Below are 8,518 nucleotides of genomic sequence, written 5' to 3' on the forward strand. Positions count from 1 at the left end.
TCAAAAATTAAAGCCCTGTCATAAGAGACATTTTTGTGTTCCAACATTTCATTTGCACGCCAAATAACATTAGAGAACCGAAATGAAAACGGGGAGAAGCAAATTTAGTTTTTGGAAGTCGAAAGTGTTTTGACACAGAGCTGCGTGACGCATTGGGAGTAGGCGCGGCGCATCCACAGGGCGCGGCGCATAGAGTGACATTTCACAGTGTAAATTTACACTGGCGCGGCGCATCTAGCCTGTGCAGCGCGTTGGGATGGGGCGCAGTGCACAGGGCTGGAACACCAAAACTTTGTTATCTCTTAATAAATTTCAAATCAACCCAGTTTCCTATGCTCCGAGTAGGTTTATGAAGTTTTGTAATTGTTATGAAACATCGTTTGATAGGTGATGGGCAACTGGTGGGGCTCAAGTTGACATTTGGGATCATGACAGGTTAGAACCGATAAACAATTTTGCTTGGGGGTCTGATACTGTCATTTCTGAATAGTTTAATCCTGCAGAGAAAGATATATTCACAACAATTGCCAGTGGCCGTAGTATTGTTCTATATGACCTTCGAATGGCATCACCTTTGAACAAGTTAATTATGCAGACAAGGAAATGGAATATCCAAGATAACCTATGAATTTCACTACAGCTAATGAAGATTGCAACTGCTATAGCTATGATATGAGAAGAATAACTATTTCAACATGTGCGCACCAAGACCATGTTTCCGCTGTGATGGATATTGATTATTCTCCATCTGGTCGGGAATTTGTGACGGGATCTTATGATAGAACAGTGAAAATATTCCCCTATAATGCAGGTCACAGCAGAGAAATCTACCATACGAAACGAATGCAAAGGGTGTTTTGTGTGAAATTTAGTGGTGATGCAACGTATGTTGTCTCTGGAAGTGATGATGTTAATATTCACCTGCGAGAAGCTAAAGCATCGGAGCAGTTAGGAGTGCTTCTCCTGAGAGAGCGTAAAAGGCCCGAATATTTAGATGTTGTAAAGGAATGGTTTAAGCATCTTCTAGAAATTAAATGCATTGAGAGACATCGACACGGACCAAAGCCTAAATTTAAAACGAAGACATCAACCGTAGCAGAGAAATAAGCTATGTGGCCTATTTTTGTCTTCAGTTGTGATTCAAAGGGGATTTACACCTACAGATTTCACCTCTTCATTGGTCATCAACAGATTCAAGTGGAATAATGTAACATTGTTCTATCTATAGAACAGATGGACGGCTCTTCTTCTATCTTCATGATTTTAGTTGAAACAACTCCCTATTTTCATCGATCTGTTTTCCCACCTCTGAGTTTATTTATTGTATTGTAAATCATTTGTAAAGGGTCTGAGTTCTGGGAAAGGTGTGGAAGAGAAACTCAACACTTCACTATACAATTTGGCCAAGAAATTAATTAAATGATGCAGCTCTGATTCATGAGATTCATGTGGTATGAGTTTAGCATATGTTTCTTCTTTCTGTTTCATATGTATCTTGTTATGTTTTACAGTTCATTCATAGTCATTTCCAGTTGAATGCTTTTAAGTAAGAAAGGTGGAATCCAGTTCACTTCTCTGCCTTGGGAAGGCATTCCTGCTTTGTGTTTCTTCTTACGTTTGAAAAGGATTCATTCATTATGCCCTTTTCAACCTCTTAACAGTCTTTCCACTCCATTTTATTTAAATTTGATTGCTAAACCTCCTGCCTATCTTGCCTCATGAAACTCTCGGTGTCTTTGATTTAATTTCTCAGCTCATGCTGTTCTTTGTCCCATATAGCCCTGAAAACTCAGTCATTTATTAAACTACCTCTTTCATGTTTATTTACTAGCCTAAGATCAGTTATTAAATCAGTCATCTCAAGCCCCATCGATTATCTTTCGCTGAGATTGACCCGGAGAGAGCCCTCTCCTGTCCTCATAGGGCTAGTTACGAGGATGAGCATGGTTTGATGTGGACCTAGAACCTTTTCTTTTCATCCTGAGGCAAATCTAGGCTCTAACAGGCATCTCTGTCAAGAGAGAGCTCCCTGCCAACGCACCCAAAATATGTGAGTGTGGTTATTCCTATGTTAGAAAGAGAAAAACCTCCGAGCCATGCCTGCCTATTGAGGGAATCAAATGGTTAAGGGATAGATCAAACAAGGTTAAGACTTCGAGCCTTATTGAGAGCTCAGGAGCATTGTAAAGGGCCCATAAAAGGCAGAAAACTAGATGTAACAAAGGTTCAACTTTTGGAGATTATTCCTCCTCTGTTTATTCAAGCTTCTCATCTTCATCCTAAGAAATATAAGCTTCTTTTGCCATTAGATGTTCAATGTCCATCCCCTTTATGTTGTTCTACGCTTGCACTAGAACAGTTTGTGCAGGTTTTCTATGTGTGTAAGGCCAGATCACTGTCATCTTATCTCTTCTTTGATATATTAGATTAGCAAGCTTCTTTGCTGCCTGTAGCTAGCCATTTATATGTGTTATTATATATGCATATGCCAGTATAGTCAGTAAGTTCATTTGTTGCCTGTAGCTAGCCATTCATATATGTTCATGTATGTAATCTGTTGGTACTGTCAGTATTCTCCATCTACCCATTAAATCTACAAACTATTGGGCATTTGTGGTCTAAAGCCTTGTGTTGTTAAGGGTGTTCATGCATGTCTTGAGTAAGAATAGAGTTGAAATGGTTATCTAACTTGATCCAAACCATCATTTATTCCAATAGTTCAGAGAACAATATTGAAGATTACATGTTACCAGGCATCTCTGATTTACAACCTAGGAGAGTTTCCTGGAGTGATAACATAATTGGCACTGTTGCTGGGGAAAGGAAATTAAAGCTCAACTTCCCTAGGAAACTACACAGATCCAACTTTGATGATAGATAAAGTTTGGGCACATTTTTGGTTCTAATCATTTATCTGGCGACTCTACTAGAGGCCGAACCTCTTAGCGACTCCACTTCATAGTTCTAGCTTAGTTTGTGAGGCATACTCGGAGAAATCCTCAAAAGCTACACGCTGACCCGGTACCTGATCCTGAAAAAATCATCAAAGAGAGAAAGGTATTGCAAAAAGGAGCATCAGGTTCAGGTAAACCTAAACAATCTCCTATATCTCTACAATAAAGTCTTGTAATAGAACAAATACATGTTGAGAGTATAGCATCTAATAATAGCAGTGAAGAAAAACTCTCAGAGATTCATAAAGCTCCTCATTCTTTAGGTTCTCCTTTCGCTTTAAGCCCAAAGGAAACCTCACCTCCTATCCATCATACTCCTTTAGTCCTGTCAGTCACTCCTCAGCCCTCTATCATTCATACTGTCGGTACTCTTTTAGCTACCACAACTATGGCAGGTCCACAAGCACCTACCAAAATGGAAAGAATCATAGCTACTAGGTATGGACCTCTAATACTCCCCACTCCTTTGAATGCCATGCCTACTGGAGAATATCAGAAATATAGGCCTAAGTTCACTAGGACTGAAGGTGTTACTGCTGAAGAACATCTTGAGTCATTCTATAGCTATGCTGATAATCTGGACATTAGTGAAGATGATGTGTGGATGAGAGTCTTTGTCCAAAGCCTAGATGGAGAGGCTATAAAATGGTTTAGAGAACTAACCCGTAGATCTATAGCAAATATTGAAGCTTTAGATGATGCATTCCTAAAGCATTGGGGGGATAAAAAGGACCTCCTCTATTACAACACTGAGTTTGGAAACTTAAAGAGAGAAAATGGTGAGTTGCTATCTAATTTCAATAAAAGGTTTAACCATATGTACAACAAGATTCCAGCTGAAGTAAAACCCACTACTACCTCTGCTAAACTCACCTATGCCAGTGCTTTTGATTCTGACTTCTGCCTACTGTTGAGAGAGAGGCGATGTGCTACTTTGGCTGACATGCAGGATGTAGCCTTAGAAGTGGAATCAAACATCATGGATGCAGAGAAGTTCAAGGGAAATGTTGATAGAAGAAGATCAAGGGGATAGTCTTCATCATCCTCTGATCCTAAGATATATAAAATGACCAAAATGATCGAGTCATTAGCCTTTGAATCTCTAAATTGAAGGTTGAGCAACAACTGGGGAAAGGAAGAATTCTTAATACCTTTGCCCCAAGAAATCCAAATCCAAATCCATATAGAAGAACGAATGAGCAGTTGCAGATTTTGTAAAGAAACAAAAATGCAAATGAAGACCAAAGGGTGAATGTTTCTGGGAAAACTAGTATTCCTAAAGAATGCTAGCCCTCTAGGTTTGGCAGCTACCCTAGAAACAACAGTTTAAAGTAATTCAATGATTTTTTCTATGTGTAACAGATAAGAGAAAGATAATGGAACCAACCTGGAACTTTCGCTTAATCCCTTGCTTGATCTCTCTCTCCTTTGATAGATCCTGCAACTCCTCCCCGTACTTAACACGCTTGGAGAGTACCTTCACAAGTACAACAACAAAGAACCATCAAAGCATCGTGATCTATTACAACATAAACATTAGAGAATCAGATATATAATGAACAAATGTTAGCATTCACAATTGCATAATCATATGGAAGAAAACTTGAAGAAATTTATTAATAGAAGGGAGAATTACAACCCAGTTGTCTGATCCAGCATCATCCTCCTAGCTTCAATCCTTCTTCACCTCATGAAATAGCAAGATCGCACCAACAATACAATGCTCTTTCCTCAATTACAAACTATCAGCACTTCCTTGCAATTCACAATATTCCAGCCTCCAGATCTCTTGGATGAGGGATCCATTTATAGATGTGTGCAAGGGTGTGTGTCATCCCTGGGGTTTGATTAGTGTCATTCCACTTGTTACAGTTGATTCCATAAGAGAAGGGATTGGAGATTTCTTAGATCCCTTACTCATCCTTGGGCGAATTTAGAGAGGCAAGTGGCACAAGAGAAGTTTCTAGAAGATTCCATGAGCAACCACCTAGCAAACTGTCTCGGACATTTGTCCATCCTCACCCATCACACCCTATAGAAGGCCTAAACAGTATGCATCACACCCTGGTAGTGTACCACTTAGTATGCATCGCACTTTTCCAGTGGAGCAGTCAATATGGTTCAATTTAGGCAATTTCTGGATGGTTTCTGAGATGGAACTTTTGGGGAATGATGAACTCAGATGACTATGTTCTTTTAGGGTATGAAACAACTCTTTTAGGGGTTGATGTGCCCAAATATGTCTATAACAGTGAAGGCTCCTTTTTAGAATGCAGTCATGGAAGAAGACCAGTTCGAAGAAGATGATGAGATCCATTGTCTAGAAGACAAAGGAAATGCTTCCTTTTTGACCTCAGCTGCATATGAAAAGTCATCATGCAATGACTAGATTAGCCAGGAATGGGATGGTGAATCTATTCTACAAGTTGTAGATCAACAAAGATATAATTTAAGGTCAAAGATAAATAATTCCAAGGAAACTCCTGTTGAAAGAGTTGTTGTCCCTATAGTACCGCAAGCTAATAAGAAAAAACAATTGGCAGTTGATCCCATCATCGTCAAAGCTCCATCTCATGAGGTAAGAGGCATCAACAAGTCCCCTTCTCCTTTCAGTTTTCAATCAGAAATTTAGAAGCTAAGAATACTTATGCCTCTGATTGAACTAGTGAAGAATGAGTCCTTCAAAAGATCCATCCTTGAAGTCCTTGAACCTAAAGCCATCCAAGCCTCCAGTGACTATGTAAATCTACAAGATGACAATCCAGTTGTTATCCTTAGCCCAATGATTGAAAACTGTGAAGACATCTCCTCATCATTCTATGTCTCTCTGACTATTCATGATAAAATCCTTCACAACTGCCTTTTGGACACTAGCCATAATCTAATGCCCAAGGCTGTCATGGATTAGTTGGGTCTTGACATCACTAAGCCTTATCATGACCTGTTTTCTTTTGACTCTAGGAAAGTGAAATGTCTAGGTTTAATCAAGGACCTAGCCACCACTTTGTCTTAGCTATCTATGAAAAGCATGATGATGGACATTGTGGTAGCAGATGTACCTCCCAAGTTTGGCATGTTACTTTCCAAAGGTTGGATCAAGAGACTAGGTGGATCATTACAAAATGATCTGTCCTATGCTACTGTCCCAGTTTTCGGAAGTGAGAGTAAGAGATTATACAGAGAGGCACAATTGGCTTATATAATTAGCGATGAAAAGAATCCCACCAATCATCCCATATATGCTATTGACACTGATTTTGGAGCTTGTATCCTTCATATTGAAGAATCTCAGTTGGCCTCCACGCAGCTCAGGAAACTAGTTTGCCAGATCGCTGAGGAAGAAAACCCACAGATTTGGGATATGTTTTTTGATGGGGCTTGCTCTAAAGAAGCTGCAGGGGCAGGTGTAGTCCTTGTGTCCCCAACATAGGAATACATTCATTTATCTTTCAAATTAACCTTTCAGGTCACAAACAACATCGCGGAATACGAAGCTTTAATTCTGGGCTTAAGCGCTGCTAAAGAAATGGGTATCAAAGGCCTGAAAGTGCTTGAAGACATAGACCTCATTAGTCAACAGGTAAATACAATGTTCCAAGCTAAGCATCCAAGGCTGAAGGCATACAGAGATGAGGTATGGAGGCTCAAGGACTCTTTCAGCAATTTCAACATTTCTTATATTCCAAGAATGAGGAACCAGCTTGCCGATTCCCTTGTTGTCTCTGCCAGCATGTTTATTCCTCCATTGCCTCCTAAATTGACATATGAAGTTCAGGTAAAATGCAAACTGTATTTTCCTGACAATTTCAAATATTGGAGGGTTTTTGAAGACGATGAGGAAATTAACACGTTTTTGCAAGTCGTTAGGGAATTTTCTGAAACACAAATCGATCAGGAAAACGAAACCATGGAAGAATGCAGCCAACCCAAGCTAAAAAGCGAGATCGGCCAAAGAAGCATCGTCCAGCTGCCCAACAACTACATACCAAAAGGATTGGTGCCTCTAGAGAGGCTTTTCGATCATAATGACATGCCCTATAATGCGGCCAAAACAGAGAATGAGTCTGTCGTCTGTAAACATAATATAGGCAGCCTAGCCCATCCAAAAAACATAAATATGTCCACGCATCTGTCCTCTGCCCAGAATTCCGAGTATTGCACCCTCATGAAGCAATTCACTGACATTTTTTCCTGGGAATACAACGATCTTAAAACCTATGATGCAGACATCATTCAGCATAAGATCCCATTGGAAAAGAACACCATACCTTTTAGGCAAAAATTAAGACCTATCAGCCCTCTCTTATTGCCTTTGATTGAGAAAGAAATCAAGAAACTATTGGATGCCAAAATCATAGTCCCCCTAAGGTATTCAAAGTGGATAGCCAACCTTGTGGTGGTAAGAAAGAAAAATGGAGAAATTAGACTTTGTGTCGACTTCAAAAATCTGAACAAGTGCTCTAAAAAAGATAACTATCCCCTACCCAAGATGGAACACTTGCTGCAAAGAGTTTCAGGGGCTAGAGTCATGTCTTTCTTAGATGGATTTTTAGGTTACAATCAGATTTCTGTACACCCTGAAGATCAGGAAAAGACCGCCTTCACTACTCCTTGGGGCACTTTCATGTACTCAAATATGCCTTTCGGACTAATGAATGCTGGGGCTACTTTCCAGAGGGCCATGGAAATAGCCTTTGTGGGAGAGAAGGACAAGTTTGTCCATATTTATCTTGATGACATAAAAGTCTTCTCCAGCAACCACAAAGACCATTTACAACATTTGAAGAAGGTCTTCCTAAAGTGCAGACAGTTTGGAATTTCAGTCAACCCAAAGAAGTCACAGTTTGCTCTAGAAGAAGGCAAAATTCTGGGACATATTGTTTCTGCTGAAGGTGTGAAGATTGATCCAACCAAGGTTCAAGCCATTTAGACATTGTCCATCCCAAGGTCAAAAGGGACATTCAATCCTTCTTGGGTAAGACTAACTTCGTAAGGAGGTTCATTCCAAACTTTGCAGAGCTTGTAAAGCACATCACTTCCATGCTGAAGAAAGGAGCAGAAATAAAATGGACAGATGCTTCAAGAAGCTCTTTTGAGGCCATCAAGCAAGCTATCATGGAAGCTCCCACACTTATGATACACTTGCAGCAGTTCTGTTGCAGAAAAATGATGAAGGCATAAAGCACCCTATGGCCTTTTTCAGCAAAACTTTAAGGGATGCTAAACTAAGGTATGACCTTATCGAAAAACAAGCTTATGCTCTCATTAATTCTTTAAAGGCATTCAAAATTTATATTCTGCATTCCAAAGTAGTTGCATATGTACCTTCAGCCTTAGTAAAGGATGTCTTAACTCAGCCAGATATTGATGGGAAGAGGGCTAAATGGATTGCAAAATTGGTAGATTTTAACATAGAGGTGAATCCCACTAAGCTCGTCAAAGGCCGTGGCTTGGCTAAACTTATGGCTGAGGAAAATTGCAGCTTGTTAGATATAAATTCCATGGGTCTGAATTCAGATTATGAGCAGGCAGAGGGAGAAACAGAAGAGCAAAAGTAGGATCAG

The 8,518-nt window shown here is 39.8% G+C and overlaps 1 pseudogene; it reads left to right on the forward strand.

The window, feature by feature from the left end:
- Positions 1-391: 391 nt before the first annotated feature.
- On the forward strand, positions 392-1,107 carry LOC149174194 (uncharacterized; annotated as a pseudogene).
- The last annotated feature ends 7,411 nt before the right edge of the window (positions 1,108-8,518 follow it).

This window comes from Pinus tabuliformis, chromosome 4_1, assembly GCF_031772625.1.
Source record: "Pinus tabuliformis cultivar Carrire ecotype Pingquan chromosome 4_1, CPIR1, whole genome shotgun sequence".
Taxonomy (NCBI): Eukaryota; Viridiplantae; Streptophyta; class Pinopsida; order Pinales; family Pinaceae; genus Pinus; species Pinus tabuliformis.